This window comes from Neopsephotus bourkii, unplaced genomic scaffold, assembly GCF_033783945.1.
Source record: "Neopsephotus bourkii isolate Nb327-2 ecotype Australia unplaced genomic scaffold, CSIRO-AGI_Nbou_v1 NB_673, whole genome shotgun sequence".
Taxonomy (NCBI): Eukaryota; Metazoa; Chordata; class Aves; order Psittaciformes; family Psittacidae; genus Neopsephotus; species Neopsephotus bourkii.
The window spans coordinates 1677352-1701442 of record NW_026901172.1 but is presented as its reverse complement, the minus strand read 5'-3'; the positions used below and the strand labels follow the sequence as shown (position 1 = coordinate 1701442).

The 24091-nt window shown below is 46.2% G+C and overlaps 1 protein-coding gene and 1 long non-coding RNA gene across 10 annotated transcripts in view; both read right to left on the bottom strand.

Moving 5' to 3' along the window:
- NFIA (nuclear factor I A) overlaps nucleotides 1–24091 on the bottom strand; it is a 360597-nt gene that overhangs the window by 260676 nt on the left and 75830 nt on the right. The window lies entirely within an intron of this gene.
- LOC133212225 (uncharacterized) lies at nucleotides 12722–18248 on the bottom strand. Its single transcript, XR_009725430.1, has 2 exons — nucleotides 15249–18248; nucleotides 12722–14939 (listed from the first exon to the last, which is right to left on the bottom strand). It is a non-coding gene; the product is annotated as an uncharacterized LOC133212225 (long non-coding RNA).

Genomic DNA, 24091 nt, shown 5'->3' with positions numbered 1-24091 from the left:
GCACTGCAGAAGAAATAACTTCCCAGCAGAAGTGCTCAGGCTGCAGAAAGGAAGCGAACGGAGCGGCGAGAGGCGGGATGGGCAGCGTTTCCCCTTTTGTTTTGCTGCAGATCTTCTGATGGGGAGCAAAAGAAATTATACTATTTTAATATAAACACTGCTTTGCAAGCAGAATTTGTCTGAAAACCAGAAATACCACAAAGTGAAAGTTCCCTGTGAAAGTGAACACAGTTTAATAACCTCACTGTGATTTACTGATGGTTTCAGCAAGTGCCTGCTGACCCAGCCCTGCAACTGTGTGCACCCCAAATCCCTGCCCACCATCTTGATGCCACTGTCCCGCTGGATAACCCTCCAAATCCGCAACCAAGATGCGAATATGTACAATCACCCTTGGAGATATTTTATCTGTACCCAGCCCTGCGGTGCTATCGCTGCTGGAAGCTGATGGACACCTCTCACAGTGGTACAAAGTCATTCTCTGGCAATTCTGAGTGCTTACGGCGCACGGTGCTGATATTGCCATCATCCCAAATCCAATGTTTTATCAGGCAGTTTGGCATAAACACTTTGGACCTGATGTGGAATGCCTTGATAGAAATATTGCTTGTGCAAAGTTTGCACAAGGGTGGTAAAAACGTGGTCTGGAAAATAATGTTAATATGCCTATACACACTCTATTTTCTTATTTTATATGTATATATGTGCATTGTCATATTGATTTATGCAATGTATTTCTCAGAAGGAAGGTATGTTTTTTGTTGCTGTTTTACATATGAGAGCAGTTTATATTCAGGGTTCACTTATATAGAAGCCGAGATACATTATATGGTGTGAAAAATAAACCCTAACAGTTGCTCGCTGGACTTTGTAAGATTCAGGTAACACAAACTGAGGTGTGTTACAGGGAAAAGTCACTTCTAAGAGAAAATGGGACACGCAAAGAACACCACCTGCACCGCTGAGAAGCAGCGGAGGGGTATTTTAGCCCTCACTAAAGTGCCTCCCCTTTGCTGCAAGGCTTTTCTCTGTGCTCCAGAACTTGCAAAATGAGATGTGTATTATTTCCCTATATAAATAAATTTTAGAAGTCAATAAATAAATAAATAATAATAAAAGACAAAGCAGCAACATGCTTAAATACTTAAATCATTATTTTCCACATTTCTTATCCATGCTACAGCTCTGGGAAGGGAAAAAAACCCAATAAATCTGAGTGGCCTTTTCAGGCAGAAAACCAGCCCAGCTCTGTACCTAAGCTCGAGACTGGCAAGGCGGGCACGGGAACAGGTGCAGGTTTATTACTGCTCCTCTGGCATCGTGTGTGTCGCGTTGAGTTCATCTGCAAATCTCTTCTGCAACTCTTGTTTTCAGTGCAGTTTAAGCCCTGCTGACCCAGAGCACGCACGAGGCTCATACAGAGGAGTAAAGTTTTCCATCACAAGTTTTCCTAACTCTGCTTTCTGCTATAAAAATTACCCTTTTCAGACACAAATCAGGTATTTAAAACATGGTAAGGTCTATATTAGTCATAGGAATGACAGGCAGTACTACAGCTATTTTATAAACCCCACTTTCACCCCATTAACTTTGAACTAAATGAAATTTTAGGGAATAAAAAGTAATACCCTTTCATTGTGATCAGTAGCTTTCCACATCTCTGCCTTTCCTAATTTTACAGACAACTTCATAACACGCAAGGAGTGAGTTATAAAGGTTTTAAAGTTGGACTCGATGATCTTATGGGTCTTTTCCAACCTAAATGATTCTATAACAGCCCTGTGTACACATGCAGAAGTTGGTTGTAAGAGCTCAAATCTGCACAAGAGCCAGCGCTTCTACCTAAAAGAAGTCACTAAAAACTCCCGGAGGGAAGCGCACCCGGTCCGGTTTGCTTGCTCTGCCTTTCCCAGTGCCTACAGCAAAAGAACCGTGTTAGTCCCAGCTCCTGAAATATTTTTCTTTGGGAAGTCTTTATTACTGTAATTCACTGACCTGCCACATTGTAAGCCCTGGCAATAGAGATCCCTGGGGTGGGCACCCTGCGCTGGTACCGGATCTCTCTGGAGAAGCTGTTTTTTTCTGCAGAAGAGAAGGATTTCTTTTTAAAACCAGAAGTGTAATCCGTGTGGGCTGCCTGTCACAATCACTGCTCTCCTCTCTTAACAGCAGGGAGAAGGTGAGACCATCCTCTGCTCACCCGACTGTTGTGTGAACTTCTCTACAGGGCTGGGAAGGTTTCCAGCGGGTAACCCCCGGCACAGCCAGGCGCGATGCACAGGTGGCCCTTACAAAGCCTTTGGATTCCTGGAAAAACACATAAATCACGACACCGCCCCTCGTACGGATGCCCGACCCCTTCGTTAACTTCTTGGATGAAAAGGTTATTTCTGAGCCTATGGAGCAGGTGTACGTACGGTTGTGAAACTCGCAGGCAAAGACATACAGAGCGTGTTATTTCTCCCTTAGAAATCCAAGCTTGGAGATTCCCTAGCCCGGCTCCCCCCTCCTCCAGGAGGAAATAAGCATTTCCTTACAGATCTTCAATTTATTATTGTTATTATTATTATTTTAAACCCTCTTCAGATTCAGCCTGCCACTAAATATAGAAACTCTTGGAGCCGCACAAAACGTGCATCGCCCCACAGCTGCTCATTTGCAATTTGTTCTGCGCTTTGAAAATCTCTTTAATGCCACAAATAAACTTTGGGAAAGTTACATCCCGATAAACAATGAGGTGTTGTTTAAAATTACATGTGCTGCTGTATTATTAGGTCTCTACCGACACTACAATTATCTTTTTGAAGCTGGCAATAACGCATTAGCTGTGCAGTCAGACGCAGAAATAGAGCGGTGGATAAGCCCTCTGCCATTTTTATGAATGGAAAATACTTTAACAGATTGTTTCCACTTTCTTCTTTGCCCTCTCCCCAAAAGGAGCCCCCTCGACGAGACTCTTTCCCCACGTCGCTTTAATATTCATATACATTATCCATACATTGCGATAGGTGATTAACCGCCTTCCCTCCCCCCCCCCCCCCTCCACCCCACCGCCCCGAACAATACATATACTTATTGGATTAACTACTCAGTCCTCGCTGGGAAGCAAAGCGGTATCCGTGAGCTCTCGCTTTTATTTGCACGTACAGTTGTAGGTCTGTGGCACGGCAATAAAATCAAACCCGGTAATAATAGAAAAAGGTGAATAATCCCTACGCGGGCGCGCAGTGTCCGCCTGCAGCATCCGCCAGCCCTGCGGCACCGGGTTTACCCGCCGAGGGTGTTCGCAGCCCGGCGGCTTGTGCCCGGTTTGCGCCCGCCGCGTTCCCAGCAGAGGCTGCCCGCCCTGGGCGGCGGTGATGGGCGTCGCGGCTGCCGGTCCTCCGCGCCCCCCCTCCGGCAATGCTTTGGCACCGCACCGCGAAGGGGGGTGAGCGGTGGGATACAAAACAGAGGGGGGGGGAAAGGGAAAATAAAAGTCTTTAAAGTTTGCTGTTTGATTTCGGTCTAGCTTCGGGATTTGGGTTGGGTTTTCAGAGGGGAATAAATCAATAAAGCTCGCAACCTGCCATCTCTGCCTCCTCAAGCGATCGCCAAGCCCCCGGTAGCCATTTTCAGCTAAGGTGCAGGGAAAGAAAAAGGATTAAAAAAAAAAAAAAAAAAAAAAAAGAAAGAAAGAAAAAACCCAAGAAAGGAAAGCAAAATAAGAAACCCAAAAGAGGAGAAGCGCAGCCCGCGCAGGTCGGCACCGCCGCCACTCCAGCCGCTCCGCGCCCGCGCAACCCCCGCCGCTCGCTCTGCAGCTCCGAATCCCCCCCCTTATTTTTTTCCCTTCTCTTTTTTTCCCCCCAGTTTTCGTCCCCCCATTTTCTTTTTTGCCCTCCCCCACCCCCTTTTGCCGCAGTGTCCGTCCGGCGCTGCTGATTTATCGCTGCTCCAGCCCCGCTCCCGATCGTGTCACGGAAAATCCCGCACATGCGGAGAGCGGGGAGGTTCTGAGCTACCCTCTCCCCCAAAAAATTAATAAATAAAATATATATACAAAAATGCGAAAAGAATAAGGGGGGGAATAAATCCAGGGCAGAGCCGGCGCCCCCCGACCCCCGCCGCAAAATCAAGTCTCCACAAAAGTACTGGGGGGCGGCGGAGCGGGGCGGCGCGGAGGGAGGATGGAGGGATGGATGGAGGGATGGATGGAGGGATGGATGGAGGGATGGATGGAGGGATGGATGGAGGAGGGAGAACGCAGGCAGGGAGGGGGGCACCCGGCAGCCACCGCCCTCCCGCTCCCCCCCCCGCCGCTGCCCGCGGCGCTTCCCGGGCCCGGTGCCACCGGCGTGGAGGGGGGTCACGGGGGGGACCCGCCGGGCCCTCCCGCCAGCACGGTACTGCCTGCCAGCGCACAGCCGCGTGTCTGTGCACATCCACACGGGCTGTGTATACATCGAGCACATGTATGTGCCTGTAGGGGGGGGGTACGTGCGGGGAGGAGCGGTGTATAGGCCGGTGGCACCTTCCCGGTGGCAATGGGACACCGAGCCTCAGTGGCAGTGGGAAGTGTCCCATTGCCACCTTCCCTGTGGCAATGGGACACCGACCTCCGGTGGCAATAGGACACAGAAACCCAGTGGCAATGGGACGCAGAATACCGGTAGCAATGGGATGCAGACCCTCAGTGGCAATGGGGCACAGTCCCCTGGTGGCAATGGGACACTGAACTCCAGTGGCAATGGGATACAGACCCCTGGGCAGCAGCCTCCAGCTCTCCCAGTTCTACAGCAGTGGTGTTTCATACAAGTTGAGTGCTGTTACTGCAGGACCCTCCTGTCCCAGGGCTGCTCCTGCTGCCCACAGGTCAAACTGATAAAGTTAAGGGGTCCCCTGAACCTGGGGGTTTGGGCATCAGGATGAGGGGCCAAAGCTTGGCCTCTCCCCACCAGCCCCATTAGGCCCTGCAGATGGGTTCTCCTGTTACTTCTCATTGCATCCTTTAAAAACTAATATATAAATACACAACAATAAAAAAAATAAGAAATCAGTATCAAAAAAAAAAGCACTGGTGGCATTGCTATAATCCAGTGGTTGACACAATCCATAGGGATTCTGTCCCACTGTGGGCTCTGCCAGGTCCCTTTGGCAGCAGCCAGGGCAGGGTTGGAGGGGGAGAAGTTTCAGGAGCCCCTGCAGCCCACCAGGTGCATTTGCAGGTCATTGAGACTTGTGCTGCTGCACGCAGGGCAGTCATACACTACCAGTAGATGCTTACATGGATAATAAAACCTGGGATAAACCGCTCAGTAATAGCACAGCACACAGGGCAGGAGGCTGAAACTGTTCTCTGCAGTTGCACCACAGCAACAAACTCTGATTTGTTTTCCTCAGCGACATCTCCAGAGTTCCAGTGTCGCCCCAAACTTTGGTTCAAGTGACTTCTGCCCTGCTTGGCAAAGGGAACCTGCAGGCAGGCCCTTGGCATGTGCAATACAGGGAAAACACTGAATCTCCATGGAAAACCCTGCCTCTTGCATATGGTTTGGAAAATCAGTAAGTGAAGGAGAAGTGGACAGAGCACAGGACACTGGGAGCCTGAGTGGAAGGGGAGGGTGGCCATGGCTGTCTGCCTCCCCCATCCAGTGGAGACTGCAGTGGAGCTGCTTTTGCCACCTTGCAGCAGCGCTGTTCATCCTAAGGCCTTTGAGATGCTGGGACAGGATGCTATAAAGGAAGGAGCCTGTTCCCACCTGAATGGGCCAGTGCCAGTGCATCTGGAGCCCTTGGCTATTGGGTATGGAGGCGGCAGCAGCATGACACATCCCCACCTGAGCTTCTTCACCTTATCCCTTCAGGTGGGTCTATGGCAGTTTGGAAGCTTCTGTGGAAGCCGGGACAGTGAGGGCCAGGTACATTTCAGATGGTACACTCAATTCACAGGTACCCCAGCACAACAGTACTCCTGATTCACACATACCCCAGCACTCAGGTACCCCAGTATAGGTACCATGATTCACAGATACCCTAGTGCTCAAACACCCTGGTACTCAGGTGCCCCTGATTCACAGCTACCCCAGCACTTAGCTACCCTGGCACACAGGTACTTCTGTTTCACAGGTTTCCCACTACAGGGGTACCCCAGTATTCAGGTATCTTAGCACACAGGTACTCTGTTACACAAGTACTCCAACACTCGGACACTCCAGGACACAGTTATCCCAGTATAGCTTTACATCTGCACAAGGGTACCCCAGCATACAGCTACCACAGCACACAGGTACCCCATTACACAGGTACCTCAGCACACCTGTCACTCGGGACTTGGGAACCCTGGCACCCAGATACATGAGGACACAGATACCCCAGGACACAGATACCCCAATACTCAGACACTCCAGTACACCAATACCCCAGCATAAGGCTGTACCTGCAATACAGATACCCCAAAATACATCCCTTGGAACGCAGGTATCCAGCACATGGGTACCCCTCATCCCATTACCCCCATCAGGACACCCATCCATACCCTGTACCCCACACAGCAGTGAGGGTTGGGCTCACAGGGGGGGTTCTGTTCTCCAGAGCAGATGAGGTCGGTGCAATTTGCCTTTAATTACAAACGTCGCAAGCCTTGCTCCAAAGGCGATGCCAAAGGCCTCTATAAATGACTAGCTAGCTGGATCTATAAAGTGGGATGGTAACAAACAGCGAAGGTGGCTTCCCCTTGTTGTGACAAATCTGTGTTCAGCCCGTGGATGGCGGCCTGCGGCGCCACTGGATTTCTTAGGAAAAGTTACCATCAGTCTGCGAGACAGCTGGAATTCATATTAGAATATTTTTAACGTGCTCTTACAAATACTTTGGCATACGCCTATTCCACTCCTTTTAATGATGTTGACTTCATTTCCTTTAATACGGGGGGGGGGGGGCCACACCAACGAGGCTTAATTAAATTAATCAGAAGAAACAACAATAAATAATTCCAGTTGCGTTACTGCAGGGTTGCAAAATACAGATCAGGGTGTTAGACTGATAAAACCAAACAACTTTGCCTGTGAGGTTTATAGACCAGCACATCCACAGGCCCCTGCTGTCCTCTCCTTGTTCCCTTCCTGTGTTCCGTGTGGTGCCACAGGGGCTTGGGAGCACCCAGAATGGTTTGAAACCAGCCCCATTCACCAGTCAGCACAGTTGCAAACCCAGAACTAGGCCTAATGCATGCGTGCGTATGTATCTGCATGTACCAGACCTGTGTATGCATACACATATATGTGCATGCACTGGAACTATGGAGGCATGCACATATCACAGAATCCCAGACTGGTTTGGGTTGGAAGGAACCTTAAAGCTCATCCAGTTCCAACCCCTGCCACAGGCAGGGACCCCTTCCACTGGAGCAGCTTGCTCCAAGCCCCTGTGTCCAACCTGGCCTTGAACACTGCCAGGGATGGGGCAGCCACAGCTTCTCTGGGCACCCTGTGCCAGCGCCTCAGCACCCTCACAGGGAAGAGCTTCCGCCTAAGAGCTCAGCTCAGTCTCCCCTCGGGCAGGTTCAAGCCATTCCCCTTGTCCTGTCCCTACAGGCCCTTGTCCCAAGACCCTCTCCAGCTTTCCTGCAGCCCCTTTAGGCACTGGAGCTGCTCTCAGGTCTCCCCTTCAGGAGCCTTCTCTTCTCCAGGCTGCCCCAGCCCAGCTCTCTCAGCCTGGCTCCAGAGCAGAGCTGCTCCAGCCCTCGCAGCATCTCCCTGGCCTCCTCTGCACTCGCTCCAACAGCTCCACGTCCCTCTTGTGCTGGATCAGGGCTGCAGGGGGGGTCTCCCCAGAGGTGTGCACGCACCAGACCTGTGTGTGCAGTGCACGTGGACCCTTGCACGTGGCCACGCGCGCACGCACACACGCACACATGTGCGTGTACTCATGCACCGCGTGCACGCGCGTGGGCGCCCCTCCGCCCGCACGTGCGCGCCTGCACGCCCGCCCCCCCCGCCCGCCGGACACCACCCCCGGCAGGGCGGGACCGCGGCGCCCCCTGGAGGCGCGGGGCCGCTCCCTCCCTCGCTCCCTCCGCCCTCGCCCCGCCCCTCCCACCGCCCCCCTCCCGCCTCAGCGGTAGGGCCGAGCGCCGCAGCGCCCCCTCCCGGCCGGTGCGGCTGAGGCGGCGAGCGCGGCCACAGCTTCGCTTCCGAACGCTGCGAAACTGGGTAAACCAACCCAAATTAGAGCCTCGGAGCCAAACGTGGCTCCGGGCAGCTTCCCCCTCGCTTTGCCCGCGGCTCCTGTCACCGCGGGGTGCGGATCCGGTGTCAGCGTAGCCAAGCGCTTCCCTGTCCCGCCACCTGCGTGTGGGAAGGGAAGGCTTGGGTGTGCCCTGCTCCCTCCTCCGGCTTCCCGGTTATCTCCGTAATTCCAGAGGGGGATTGGAGCAGGAGGCAGACGCTGCATTCCCCAGGCGAAGCAAGCACGTGGTTTCTCTCAGGGGAAACCCAAGGGAAACTCACAACCCAGCACCTCCATCAGTGTCACCCCCAGAGGCAGCCCCGAGGGCAGCCCCTGGTCCCCAGCCGGTCGGTGAGGACCGGAGGGGTCCTGGTGCGCTGCAATTAGCGCTGAGGTGCTTCCCTTTATCTCCTTTCCCTAAAGGAAAGGATGCTTATTGTCTTGCGACCGAGCAGATCTCCCATGGGAGGCAAAACATACTCCTTAATGGAAGATAGGCAGGTGGCTTCAGCTTTGGGGAACATTAATAGACAAGGACGGGTCTGCAGCTGATGTAAACGGGTGGCTTGCACCGCCTTCACGTGCTGATCGACACCAGCTGTTGGCCTGGCATGGCCTGCTGGTCGTCTTGGAGGTGGGTGTGCTTTATCCCACTTCCCCTTCCTAACCCAGTGAGAGCAGTGCTCATGAGGCTGTTTACTATGACCGCTAAAGCCAGTACGGGTTTCAGAACAAAAAAGTATTTATGTTTGTTTGCTGTTAATATTTCCTGGTTTTAGAATCACAGAATCCCAGACTGGTTTGGGTTGGAAGGAACCTTAAAGCTCACCCAGCTCCAACCCCTGCCACGGGCAGGGACACCTTCCACTGGAGCAGCTTGCTCCAAGCCCCTGTGTCCAACCTGGCCTTGAGCACTACCAGGGATGGGGCAGCCACAGCTTCTCTGGGCACCCTGTGCCAGCGCCTCAGCACCCTCACAGGGAAGAGCTTCTGCCTAAGAGCTCAGCTCAGTCTCCCCTCTGGCAGGTTCAAGCCATTCCCCTTGGCCTGTCCCTACAGGCCCTTGTCCCAAGCCCCTCTCCAGGTTTCCTGCAGCCCCTTTAGGCACTGGAGCTGCTCTCAGGTCTCCCCTTCAGGAGCCTTCTCTTCTCCAGGCTGCCCCAGCCCAGCTCTCTCAGCCTGGCTCCATACGGGACAAACTCCTGAGAAATCCCTGCCTATTACCTCATGTTGATCACCTTTTGTTTTTAGCCTGAGCAAAATGATCCCTGTGCACTGGGAGCGTTGCCGTGAAGGACATTTCCCAGTGTATCCCTGAGTTACACTGATATACGTACAAGAGGATGAGACACTTCACTTTAGACATATAGACACGCATATATACTACGGTACTGCTATAACCACCCACAGAAACATTAATATTGATTTTAGAGAGCAGGCAAATTCTGCACCTCAGCAGATTTGAGTGATATTTTCCATGGGCTGTCTGGGATTGACTTCCTAAAGCTCAGTACGAACTGCTTTTTATACCAAATTTTGGGGGTTTGCGACCTGACAGAGGAGTTCCGGACGTGCTCCATAGAAATGTTTTGCATCTGTTTCTACGAGTGACTTGCCTATTGGAGCTCATTACGAGAAAATACAAGTTTTTAAGTGCATGCCCCCCCCCCCCTTTTTTTTTTTTTACCCAAGTAATAAAACGTGACACTAGAGGGCGGCCTGTTAATGTAATTCAATAATGAAGCTGCAGCGGCGGCACATGGGGAGCTGCAGTGTCCTGCTTCGTGCCAGAGTCCTGGCTGGAAGCAGGCCTGGGGGCGGCTCTGGGACAACCACTGCTGCCCGGAGACGTGGGGAGTATGCAGGGTGTAATACCAGAACTCAAAGTAACAAATATCCCCAGGAAATGAGATTTGCCAGCAAGCTGTCTTGTCTCGTGAGCAGTACTGCATATAGCACTCAGTCTGGCTCAAAGGAGGAGACGGCAGGAATGATTCCATCCATTCCCTGATCCCAAACCCTTGTCCTCCCCCAAAGCACTGCATCTACTTTCACAGCTCACCGGCAGTGCTGCAGTTACAGCCTGGGTTTAGCAGACTGCAGTTCTGTGAATACAGTCCCTGCTGATGCCTTGTTCTCAGCCTCTGCACAGCGTTCCTGTGACTGAGGAGGTCTCTTACAGTTCCAGAGACCATTCTCCTTGTGTCAAGTGAGGTTAATAGCTGCATGCAATTTAATTAATTAAAGACAGTGGGTATTTTTAGAGCACCAGGCGCAGTATGTCTCAGAAACACCAGGTATTATCTAAGTCTGCAGTGCTGTCATTGTTGATATTTACGTTTTGTACTGCCTGGAAGCAAGGATTTCCTTGCAGTAGGCTGCTGACAGCAGCACTTTTTCTCCCCAGACTTAAAACCTGCATGTCAAACGTGACCCAACAGGCAGAAGTGACATCAGGCAGACTGAGGTAAGACCAAGGACGCAGGTCATAGCTCCCTGCACACTAGCACAGGCTGGTGATTCTGTAGGTTGTTGCACATGTACCGTATCACAGGTGGGTTTTAAGGCATTCTTGCAGCTTGCTCTGCAATAGCTTCAAGAGCTTTCAGTGCTGTGAGACTGTTAGAGGTAATTCAGCATGTTCACCAGGAAACAAGAGAACATTTTAAGCTGAACTTCAGTGATACTTCCTTATTGTCTGGAGCAGAAATTGGCCTGAAGTTACAGATGGAAAGAACTTAAATTAGTGGCCGCTTTTCTGCGAACTGATGTTCCTTAGCATTTAGCAATAACGTGTCCTCAGTTTTTGCTAAATTGCAAACGAGCAATTAATTTTTCAGCACTTGTGCAGAATACTTTAAAAATGGAAACATGAAAGTCTTCTATTAAAATGAAGTTGATAGTATGCACCTGCCACTAATGTACTGTACACTGTGTCTTCCACTCATTATAGTGATGATTTGGGTTGAGATCAAGAGTCATATAGTGAAAATCACTTCAACATGTGCCTGTTCATATGCATAAACTCCTGTGTACCAGATGGCAAAATATAATGACATCTTAAACAGCTAATTGCATAAACCTTGTAATGCAGATAATTGCTGAACCAAAGTATGAGTTAATAATTTCCCACTGTATTGCCTGGCTTGACACTAATTCTAAAGGAAAGTTGTGACAATTCTAACACACTAAAGTTCACCAAGCGGTAATTAAAACTAGCACTTAAAATCATTCGACTTTCAAACCCTTAATTACAATTCAGTGGAATCACTTTGTAGAAATCTTACATTTATAGATAGTTACATGATAGCTGATATTTCATCATCGTCCCTTTCATGCTGGTGTTCTAAGGCATGCTTCACGAAGCATATAGCTCTCCCTGGAAAACTAAGGTTGTGATGATTTCTATTGGAGTGGTCACTGGGAAACACTTGGAAAGCAGTGGCCAGGACTAGGAGTGAACGTACATACTGCTGGAGTTTGTTCCAAGGTTATCTTTAAAGTGAGTAGTCATGCTTAATCACCTGATGATGTATAAACATAAATAAGCAGCCACTACAATGAAACCTATCAGTTTTCAAAGAGTAGGTTTAAGAATGGAACTGTTTTGGTTGGGTTGGTGACACATGTGCTGACCTAAAGACAGGCCTCTTACACATCATGAGCTGTTACTGTGTATTGGAAAAGCTGCCGTGGGATTGAAACGCCAGAGAATGGAGATATAATTAATGATGGTAAATACAGTTTTAGGAGAAATAAGCCTTATCAGGCAAACACAATTTCTTTCTTTGATGAGGCGCATCAAATAATATGATGAAGGTAAAGACTGAATGATAAAGGTCAATGAAGATGTTCATTTTTTATGGAGATTGGAATTAACACTGTGTGGTATTCTGATCAGAAAGCATTAGAAATAGCAACAGAGCGTGCACTAATTAGATTAGGAATTGGCTAACAGCCTGTTTAAAAGTAGCTATGAATCAGGAAGTGTTACTGAATGGGAGAGTTACTCAGATCGGCATCAGGTCAGGTGCTAGTCGATGTTTTCTACAATGATTTGGATGTAAACACTGTAAATTCACAGCTGATTAATTTGAGGGTGACAGGAACATTGGTGGAGTGACAGAAAATGATGAGAATGACACTTCAAGTGATCTCAGTTGCCTGATGAGCTGAGCCCATTCAAACACAATTGGTTTTAATACAGACAATGTAAGATTACGCATTTTCTGGTGCTCACACTTTTAACAGATTGTTGCAAAACTGGAAAGGGTGCAGGATAGAGCCACAGAGGGGATTTCAGGGCTGAAGAAAGTGCTTAATGGTGAAAGACTTAAAGCACTCAATCTGCCTAGCTTACTGGAAAGAATTCTGAGACGTGACATGAGTATAATGGGTGAGTATGTAAGTATCTATGAGATGTGTCTGGAAGTATCTGCTGGATACTGATGACATTTTTAATCTCTCAGGGAAAACTGCAGAACTGCAAGTTGAAGTCAAACAAAGTCGAGCAAGAATTTAGGGAGTTTTTAACAGCAAGAAGGGCTGAAGGCTGCCTTTCAAGGCACAAAGTGGATACTGTGTTTTTCTGATGTTTTTAAAGCAAGACCTGCTGTACCCAAAACCAAGTTAATGCAAGGGCACTGGCACACGATGACCTGTAATATATCAAGGGGCTTTCTCTAGCCTTTAACACTGTCAGTCTACATACATCAGTGGAGATGCTTCATAAGCATTTGGGAGCAGTAACGTACACCTGTGCAAAGGAATAATCAAGTAATAACAAGTCTAACACATTTCATGGGCTCTCCAGCCCCAGCCCAGGTGTGCCGGTATCACACATTCATGTATCACACATTCATGTATCTCTAATAATGTATTACTTTAAAAGACAGAGACAGAATTTATGTGCTGATGGAGCTACACAAAACCACCAAAAGCCAGCACCCTACCAGCAGGTCTGTCACCCTTTGCCTGCCTCCTGGCATGAAATAGCTGATTCCTCAGGGATGCCCCGGCCTCTGCTCACTGGTAAAGAAGAAGCAGTGATCCAGCTCTGGGAATCATCTACATGGAAATGTGCTTTATTCACAGTGTGAATAAGAGAGTCTTGGACTGGAGTGGGTCACAGGCAGAATATTAGGCTGAAGCCTCACTCCAAGCTGCTCCTTTTCTGAAGCAGCCCTGCCCCAGCAATTGATTTCTCTGAGAAATGGTGACAATCCCTTGTCCTGCTGCTCACACCGCTTCTCTCCTCTGTGGCCATATGTACCCACCACAGCAGTTCCCAGACATGTATCCTGGGTGTTGTTTGCATACTACAAACCTGTTCCGCCCTCATCCTTCTGAAAAATTCAACAACTGTCAAAACCACGAACAAACAGAAACCATTTCAAGACTCCACTGTACCACCACATGGTGCCTCCAATTACAGCTCAGTGTAGTGCAGAAGGAAGAGAAAGCAGGGACCTCACCCCATTTCCTGCAGCTCTAGTATGTTCTCAGGGGTCTCCCATCTAAGTTCAGATGAAGCACAGTTCAGCCTGCTCTAATGTCCTGCTAGCCCTAGCCCTGATGAAAGCTGGGAGATAAACTCTATAAAATCAAATAGCATAGACCAGTTCTGTGCTCAGCACAATCCTTTCTGCCCTTAAACGTTTATTTGACCGTGAAACATAACTACCAGGTGTCTGTGCTGTTACTGATTTTACAGATGGATGTAACTAGATCTGATATGAAATATTTTCATGCTCAGGTGTCCCCTACCACTCCCTGTGGTCTTTCCAGCCACCCCTGCTGCCCTGTACAGCAGCCCTGTTCCTCTGTGAGAGCAGCACTGGCATGTACAGCTGGTGAAGATCAGCTTTTTGCCCTAGAGAAGGATAAGGATGCTCCAGGGAAGATGCCAGTTCTAGCCTGTTGTAACATTTCCAGCCTATACTAAACATTCTCTGTAAAATCTCAACTCAGGTGATTGAGCCAAGCTCTACATAGTAATTCCATTCAGTACAGCTCATGATGCTTCATGTGATGCACTTTTTCTCTGTATCCATCGCCTAATTATTTACTTGAGGCAGCCTCTCACTGTCTGTACCTAATTGGGGTTTACAGACTTAGGTCTGGCCTTCCCTCACACCCTCCACCAACTGCAAGATAAATGTGCCTCCAGGTGGTCCTGGTGTTTTCCCAATGGTTCTTCAGGGCCATTTCAGTACAGACCTCTATGAAATGCATGCATTTTATTCATAGGCTGTATATATATGTGAAGAACGTCACCGATGGTATTTCAGTCTATGTATCTGCACCATAACTACAACTTGTCCACAGAAGAGACACTGGTAACTCAAGCCAAAACAAAAAAGACACTGAGCAGCATTACTAATTGATAACTCACATGCCAGAAGTTTGGGGAACACTAAAATTGTCAGTGATAGCAAAGCCTGGACAGCTAAAGAGTCTCAGAGATGTAGGCAGGGATCACTCCAGTGGCTGATGACCTGCCTTTTGGGCTTGCAGTGATGCTGATAATCAACTCTAAGCAGGAAATTGTCCTGCAGATCAACTTGGCAGCTTATGAGGAACTTCTTTATCCTTAAAATAACTGATAGATCCAGGATGTGGTGGTATGACGTGAAGATGACTAGTTCTTGGTCTGTGAACATAAATCGGTCTTTTTTCTTTTGTCAGGAAGAAGTCTGATGGGGGTAGGTTATTGTTCCAGAAGTGGAAATCTAGAAAACAAGACAAAATATGTTGTCACATCTCTTTGTTGCTGTTTGCAACATTATTTTCTGCTTAGGTTTTCTAGATACTTACTGTCCCAATGCACAAGTTGAGTAAAAATGATTTCTGATCATGGATTTTATCAAATCAGAATGCAGTATTGAAAACACAGCGTGCATTTTGAGTTTTAGTAAGAAATACTGCTTAAATTGGATCATTCTCCATCATTCCCTTTCTAACCAGCATTTAGTAACATTCAAATAGTGCTAATGTCATAAATATTTACTAAACATGAACATAACTCGGAGTTCCCCTACCTGGCTGTGGCTGTCTGGTACTCTTCAGAGGAGGAGCTATCTTCTCATCTTCTGTTTTCTTCAGGAGTCCTTCAGGAAAGGGTCAGGCACCACATTTAGCTTCTCCTAGAAGTGCATGCCTGTCTTTGTGTATATCCTAGTAGCCAAAAACGTCAGAGATGGGCTGAAAGATCTGCTGGTAGGTAGAGAAGACACTCTGGGAAGAGTGGGCCTCTAGATTCTGTTCTCTGTGGAGCAGTTGCCTTCTGCCACTAGCCTGATAAAACAGCTTTATAAAGCATAGTGTGATCTGGGGAGGGGAATCAGTTCCCAGAACTGCTGAAATTCACTGGAGATGTATCACTTTTCCAGATGAACACCTGGTGACTGATTTTCTTTACCTTGCTTAATTAGCCTTTGATTCCTAAGACCCTAAGGCACTTAGAGATCAGAACACAGTTCAGTCTATACAAACCAGAAATGCACCTCTCTTCTTTGCATCAGTTCTCAAATGGTTCTGTCACACACCGCTGTCACAATGTGTAATTACCTGTAGGTGTCTGGAACATGGTGTCGTTTGTCTTCTCAAGTGCTTTGGCCCGCAGGGACCCAATAAGCTTTGGTTTGCCATAATTAATAGGTTAGCTGATGATCTAAATGACTACTGGAAAAGGACATCTTGCAAGAGAAGAGCCTTCATTTTCTGTCATATGGATTGCTTCACCTTGGGATGTTCCAAAGAAGTGTTCCTGGAGCAGTATGGGCCCGGGTCTGAAGCCAATGAGACACACAGACACACAGGACTCTGCAGTAACTTGCAATTCAGGTGGCTGAATTCCTCTATGGTCACCAGAATGAGGTAAGGAACCCAGTGATTTGATCACAGTTAGACCTGACTTATACATGTTATTTACTCATCATCCACTCCATATCCCACCAGTTTAGGTTCTTAATATGGACACTTATCACTGTCTTAAAACCCTCCAGCAGCAATGGTCATGTTACATGATTTCATTGTTCATTACACATATTTATATTTGGCTGTCAGGAAAGGTTTTTTAGTTTCAGCTATATAAGTAAGAAGAATTTTCCAAATCACAATGGGGTTTTGCACTAGGCAGTGGCTTCAGGCAAAAACATGAAGATTTACTGCAGATAGAGACCAAACTCTTTGGAGATACGTGTTGTCCAGCAGGCTGGCTGCTGGAGGCTTTTCAGGTAGCAGGAAACCTTCCTCAGGGGGTTTCTGCAAGGCTTTGACATTTATAGGGTGGCTGTTGGTGCTGCATAACCACAGGAGCATCATTATCATTGACCTATTGCAGAGCTGCCCATATTTCATGTACCATGTTCTTTGGCAGAGCAAAACTTGTCAGTGCTTTACTTAACTCATGTCTTGTCAGTGAGCTGTTTTTGTTGTGTCTCTGATTTCTACTTAGAATATAGAGTAACAGTAAGAAAAAGAGGCTTTAAAAATGAGAGAACTGAGTTACAAACCATTTTTTGTAATTTTTAGCCAGGGTTAGTTCAGAAAGCTAATTCTTGTTTACTATTTAGTTCAAAGAACAGATTCTAATGCTGCTTTTATCCTGTTGTTTCCTTTTTAACCTCTATTATTTATCAATTTCTTTAAATCATTTGGTTTGTTCACAGCATTTTTTAAGGCTTCTGCCCCTAGATTATTTTATATTGGCAATTGAAGTGATCTCTGTGCAGTCAAACACTACTTTACCCAGTTCCCTTTGGGGCTATTCACATATCCATATGTGCCTGCAGTTCCCACTAATGCTTGTCAATGGGACTTAACATATGAGCATGGACATGAGAATAGACCCCTTGCTGTGCACTTGACTAGATGGGGTTTTTTTTGATGTTGATCCAGATCACTCACAGCAAACACCGCTGTTATTAGAAATCACTGCACTCTACAGGCCCAGCGAGTGCAAGCTCCTTTTCCTTCTCACTCTTATGGGAGCTGCTTGGTGGGGTTTGCACACTCAGGGTAAATACTTAATAGACACAAACTAGAAGCCAAGGTTATTGCTTCAGGTAGCTTTATTCTATGTGTTCCCCTCTGTTTGCCATGCAACATTGTGGTTGCATGGCAATGCATTATGGTAGGTTTTTTTAAGGCATGAATTGGGAATTGGACATTTGGGTTCTATCCATGGCTCCATCTAGGCAGGATGGTTGGAGCTTTAACATTCACTACTTACAAAAACAAGTGGAAAGCTAAGGTAACTTAGAGTATTCCCATTTTATTTCTCTGTACCTGTTTTTAGCATCTTAAGTGGTTCTTGTAACTGTGGACTCCCTGCTACACTGTGCATATAAGTTAAGTGATGACAGAACACTTTCCGTCATGAAGTTGAAGTCTTCAATATGTTTTGTAAAACTGATGCATCTCGTACCATCTGTAATGCCACTCCACTGCAATTCAGGGACATGCAAATGTTGAATCATTATTATTTGCTAACCATATGAAAATAATTACTGATTTCAGTGTAATTTGTAATGAACATGTGCCCACATCTGAAGGGGGAAATGATCAAGTCAAGATATGTATTCTCGCAACCTCTTTATTGCTAGGAGGTTTTCTGCCTTTAAGCCACACTTTGAGATTTTGGAAGGTTGTTTTTAGATGTACAATCCTTGGAGATGTTTACTGAGTTATAACTCTGAGTGCAGCAGGGACCAATGAGCTAAAGTCAAGTCAAACATGAGCAGGAAGTATTGTGTTTCAATGCCCAGCCTTTCAGGAATGAATTTGCTTAGTTTAAATCTTCACTTTCTACTCCATGCTTTCAGGCTTTCTCTAATGGTACCAGAAGCATGAACAAGCTGATAACGGATACCATGGTACAACAGTGCTTGTTTAGCCCCAATCCCACCAGTTACATTGTGGGCAGAACCATGTACCAGGGCAGGAATCTTGATTTCACTCCTATGGGTGCTTAGACTCACTTCGGATAGCTGAACATATCTCAGGACAGAGCCAAGGGCACATCCAACAATTTCAGGAAGCAGTAACTTGCAGTGTTACCCATCACCCAAGGCTGGCCAGCACTTCCCATTTTAAAGGTTGATTTTCAGTGCTCATAACTTTGCCATGAAAGGACATTTTCCCAGAAATTCAAGGTTTTGTCAGGCTGATTTCTTTCTGGAAAACTTTAATCCAAACAAATCCATTTATCTCTAAAAAAAGTGCTAGGAAAAGAAATAAAATCTTTCAGTGTTATCATTCTGGTAGTTTTCCCTTGAAAATCTCTGATGATGTTGTAGTTTGAAAGCAGCAACTGGAAGACTGGCCTACATCATCTGTTACTTAAGAAAAGCTTTATAGTAACCTCAATAATCCATCAAATCCAAACAACCCTTATAAACTTGGAGTTTGCACACACTCAGCAAAAGTTTTCCAGCACTAAGCTGCCAACCTCTGCATGGGTTTTATAGGGAACAGGCACATTTGGGCAGAGCCCACAAAGCCTATCTCGCTGTGCAGGGGGGTCTCATGGACACCCCTCTGCAATGTTCTTTTAGCCAGTTGTTAACTTTTTGGGTGCTCAGTCCTGCATTCCCAACATTGTCCTGTGAACATCCCCTCTTCATGTGCAATTAAATGTCATTTACGAGGCAGGTAATAAGTTAAAATAACCGTTCCCCTATCGCCTAGTAGGAAGTATGTCTCTTAACTGATATAATGGATGGTAGCTATTAGTTACTCCTACATTAAGGTGCATTCATATTGAAATTTTGTACTGACATTACAATGCATTTGATTAAAATGCAGAAGAATTACACATTAGATATCATGTGGCTGGATGGAAGCATAATTTAGCTGAGTCTGCAGATGCAGTCATGCAGGTGTTTCTGTAATTCTTTTTCAGTCTGTAAAACCATCGATGTTCAGTGGCCCTCAAATCACACCACCATCTGTGGTTCAGTTCCTTGTGAAAGGAATTCCTTGTGCCTTTTATCAGATAGGATCACTGGATTCCTGAGCAAAACTTCTGTGAATCAGGCAATATTTAAATAGCAGGTGTTTTGGGGGAGGAGAGGTATTACACACATTGGGTATTTCAGCTTTTGTTAACCACAGACCTTGTGTAAGAAAATGAAAAGACCTGGGTTCTTTGTGGGAACCTTCCAAGGAACCATTATGCTTTGTTAAATAAGAAAGAACTAATAAGTAAGTCTGGATTGTGTCTGATTTGCAGTACTTGAAACAAGACCAAGCCTGGCCTTATAAATCTCCCAACACAATAGCCAGGTATCTGAAAAGCACTGGATGCCAGTGCTTTTTTTTCCAGTTATTATAGGTAGATTCACATTTTGTACTTAGGCCTATTATAGATAAATACAACCTGAACGGCTGCAGCTATTGCTGCTTTCAGTTTTCACAGGCAACAAGATGATGCCAGGTACTTTCAGCACAGAGCTGGAGAACCAAGCCCAGCATGCCGACGGGTCCACAGCTGCCAGCAGAAGCTCCTGCACATGCCCATATACACGTGCACGTGCTAGATTGAGAACCTCTTGGAGGCAGGAAGCTGTGACTGGGAGCAAAAGACCATAGCAAATGGGCAAGAAAAGCAGGGACAGAGCTTACAGGTTCAGCAAAGCTTCAGGGCTGTGGCATGGGGGTTTGCAGCACAACACAACTCCTGCCCTTCCTACAGCATTTTCCAGGCCATGGGTCTTTCCAGGCTAGGAACATCTAGCACTTCACTACATTTGGAAGGGGGCTGACATAACTTTTGGAGGAGCACAGACTTGATGTCATCAGAACACTGTGTGAAGCAATCTTGCTAATGTGCAGTTTTGTCTAGAAGGTCTTTGAGGGCTGAGCATGGTTTGAAAGAACAAAAGCAAGTCAGAAGCACAGACGGTTTCTTTCCCTTCAGGGTCACGGTGTTTAGACATTTTGAAAGACTTACTGAGCTAATTTGTGAAATACTTTTATACAGTAAGGAAAAAGAAAGACCTCAGAAGAATTTGGGTCCGTCAGCAATGCAGGCAAACAAGAAAAATCTGTCCTCAGTAGATGAAGTATTTATTTATCATTGAAATCCCAGACGTTTGCATCCAGTGTAAGGACAAGACTAATCTTATGCATAACCTCCTAGAGAATTCAGTTAAAAGCAGTTTTGGATACCTGTAAGTAATTATGCTATCACATTCTCCAATGGATTTAATTTGGACCAAGTAGCAACTACTGTATGTCCAAAAGATAATGAATTAAAGCAATGCTTTGGCATATCCCCTTTCTGAAATGTTAGCAGCCTCTCAAGTGACTTGAAAAACGGGCTTCAATAAATGGACAGGAAAATATATGCAATTAAATTCAATCAATAAAGCTGTCCTTGACCAAAGTCCAAACATTAAAAACAACTCCAATTGAATTATGAGAAATCCTTTTCTGATTTTAACTAGATTAGTTTAATCACATGTGCACCGGAGTTGAGTGCCATTCCTCAGTGAGTTTATGGAAACAAAAAGCAACGTACTGATCCCTGTCTCCCACTTCAGCCCAGCTCTAGCTTTTCCTTAGAGAAGAGCACTGCTCTAGAAGAGCCATTTTCTTACTAACAAGGTCACTCATTCAGAGGAAAGTGGCAGAGCAGGGTCCAGGTGACAATCCTAGGTACCAGCCTTCTCTCCTTCACTTGCACAAAACTCCTTGTCCCCATAACTGTGCAGGCTCTTTCTTTTTTTTATTGAGAAAAAGAAATATTTCCACATTTCCCAGATCCTGAAGTTACTCAAAATGTGAAACCTCTTCCAAATCTCAAAGTAACTGAAAGCTTTCAATCCCCCCACCCCTTCTCTCTAGAGCTTTTTTCTACCATACTGATATGGCAGAAGATAAATGCACTGACAAAATCAGAGGTGCTCCAGATTATGGTTAGAATACATGTAAGTACAAGCCACAGACATAAGCAAATCTGTTCTGCACTGTACCAGGTACTAGGAAGAAAATGAACTCTATCACAGCCAAAACCAGGGCAACCTGGAAATAGAAAACCTTCAGAAGTAAAAAAAGAAGAGAAATTAAAACCGAAGAGGCTCTTGGAGAGAAGGTTTTTATGCAACAATCAGATATTGCGAGAGCCCTTACAAACAACAAAATACGTATGTATTCAAATCCTCACTGAGAAGCCCAGTTTGCTACATGCCCACCAGGGGAAATCTAAAACTCTGTGCTGAAATACCTAACTCCCCATATGCCTTAGAGAGAGCAGGAATTCACCTTTTCCCCTCCCCAAGGATGTGGGAACAGCTGACAAATAACTTCACAGAAGCCAAACAGCCGTCAGCTGGGAATGTCTACACAAGTCTATTTGCCTGCAGGAGATCTGAACCAGCAATACCTGTGAGACTAACATTGCTCAGCTGCTTCTGAGTTGTCCTGTAGAAAGAAAGTATTCTCTTAAATTCAGAGGTTATTCTAGATCCAACCTTTCAGCCAGGAAGTACTTGAGATACGAAATAGGTGGATCTGGCAAAATAATTCTTAAGCAGCAAAGTGTGTGTTGCATTTTTTACTCTCTGGGGACTTGTGGTTTTCCTGCAGTTCATTCCAAAAATCAAGACTGAATTGCAACAAAATGATTTGCCTCAGATAAGGGACCGTGGATCAGAAGCAGTTATTTCCTGCCCTGTAACAAGAGAAGTAAAACACTGCAGCCAGAAAGAGGGAGTAAAGTGTTGGTTTCAATGCCTACAATGCCCAAGCCTTGCCTCAGCTTTCTTCAGCCTCCTGCATGAGCAGGGTGGAGAACAGCCATCCATCTAAACGGCTGTGCTCACCCTCATCTCTGACCTCTAAAGCTCTCCCAAGGATGCAACTTTGTCACCTGCCTACAAAAGTAGGTCTTTCACCCTCTGCTCACCCCCCTCAGTGTGGTTGGTTGCAGAACATGGAAATCTGTATATGGCTCTAGCAATTTAAACAGGGGAGATTCAGGTTAGATATAAGGAAGTTCTTCTCTGTGAGGGTGCTGAGGCGCTGGCACAGGGTGCCCAGAGAAGCTGGGGCTGCCCCATCCCTGGCAGTGCTCAAGGCCAGGTTGGACACAGGGGCTTGGAGCAAGCTGCTCTAGTGGAAGGTGTCCCTGTCCGTGGCAGGGGTTGGAGCTGGATGAGCTTTAAGGTTCCTTCCAACTCAAACCATTCAAATTTAGGTTAATGGCTGGAAGCAATGTTCTTAAAGGTCTTTTCTAAATAACTATATGTATTTCACAGTTGCTTGTTTGCTGGAGCTCTGGAGACCTTCCCATGAATGTACCCCCCAAAAGCCATATCCAGATCTTTAGCAGCATACAGAGCCAAGTAAGACAAAACTTAACTATAGAGTAATATGAAATATTGCAATAAGAATAATATAACAAATAGACGAGTTATGAGATTGGGAAAACTTGGGCTTGTTACGTCTCCTACTGACTTCATTCCAACCGCATTGGCTGATACTTCAGTAACATGTTGGGAGATCAAGCTGAGTAGGAAGACACCTGAAAAAGGCAAATACCTTCCTGCTGACAGCAGAACCTCTGCCTTGGACAATCTCTAGCTGTTTGCACACATACTGTGAAGCCCAAGAAGCTCGTATTCCCTTAGCAACCAAAGTTGGCACCTGTGATATTTGTTTTCAGCGACTGACACCAAGAGTTTGAACTTACATCTGTTTTACTGAATGATGGTAAAACAGTATTAGTAACTGCAAAAAGCAGCTCTAATTTGGACAATACCATCCAGATCATTTGCAGCTTGTACTGTCTGTAATTTCATTTCACATCCCACCCAGAAAATATGGGAAACTACATAACAGAGGAACATGATGAGTCTTAACACAAGCTGGGTCTTGACAACCTGACCTATTCCCAGCTATGAAACTTGCTTGTGTAGAAGTTTTCCTGGTATCTTTTGTAGTTCATTTGTGAAGGATTGTCCACGTGGTGCCTTATCACAAACTGTGGAATGAGTCCAGGAGATGGCAACAACATGAACTGCTGTGGGGGCTAACAAGGACTCTGTTATGACTGGGAACGTTTGCAGTACTATAAATAACTCTATCAATATTGTGATAATGGCACTTTAAAGAGGTCTATTTTACAAGTGTTGAATGTAAGAGAGACCACAGCTGTGCTCATTAATTCTGAAGTGCGCTCCTCTCTACGTACATTTTGCAGGTGTAACAATAGGAGTGTTGACTCAGTGCAGGTCTAGCTAGTGTTTGGATTAAAAAAAAGGTCACAGTAGCATGATTAGTTCTTAATGAGCCTTTATTGTGTTTGGCAGAGGGAAAGCAAATGATGATAGTTTAATTGAAAACAATAAAAGTAAAAGGGAACTTTGTTACAGAATGTAGCTGTACGTAAATAGCTTCTCCCCCACACACACCCCAAAGAGCAAGTACCGTAATTGACAGCAGTAGATCTTTTGATAATTAATTGCAGTAAATTATCACTTGGCACAAAGAAGGCATAATTCTAATTAATTTGCAACCTTTCCAGCATAACACTGCATTGAAAATGGCACTGCTGTAATTCTTTTTTTCCTAGCTAATATAAGAACTGGAGTGCAAACAACGTTGTGATGCTTTCTTGTGTTTTCCTTGTTTGGGATTGAAGTGGGGTGATCCGGTCCTTACTGCACAACTCCTGTACCACACAGGGATGACCCAAATGGACAGAAGTTTCCTGCACAGCCAGAATTAATCTGCCGCAGCATGGGATAATATAATTACGGATGGAGAGGCAGGCAGAGAACTGGTTCAGCTGGGGCTTGTCTGGGACAGCAGTGCCTTGATTTGAGGACAGGCAGAGCTGTAAAGTGTCCCTTTCATTGTCCTTTAAATTCAGGTT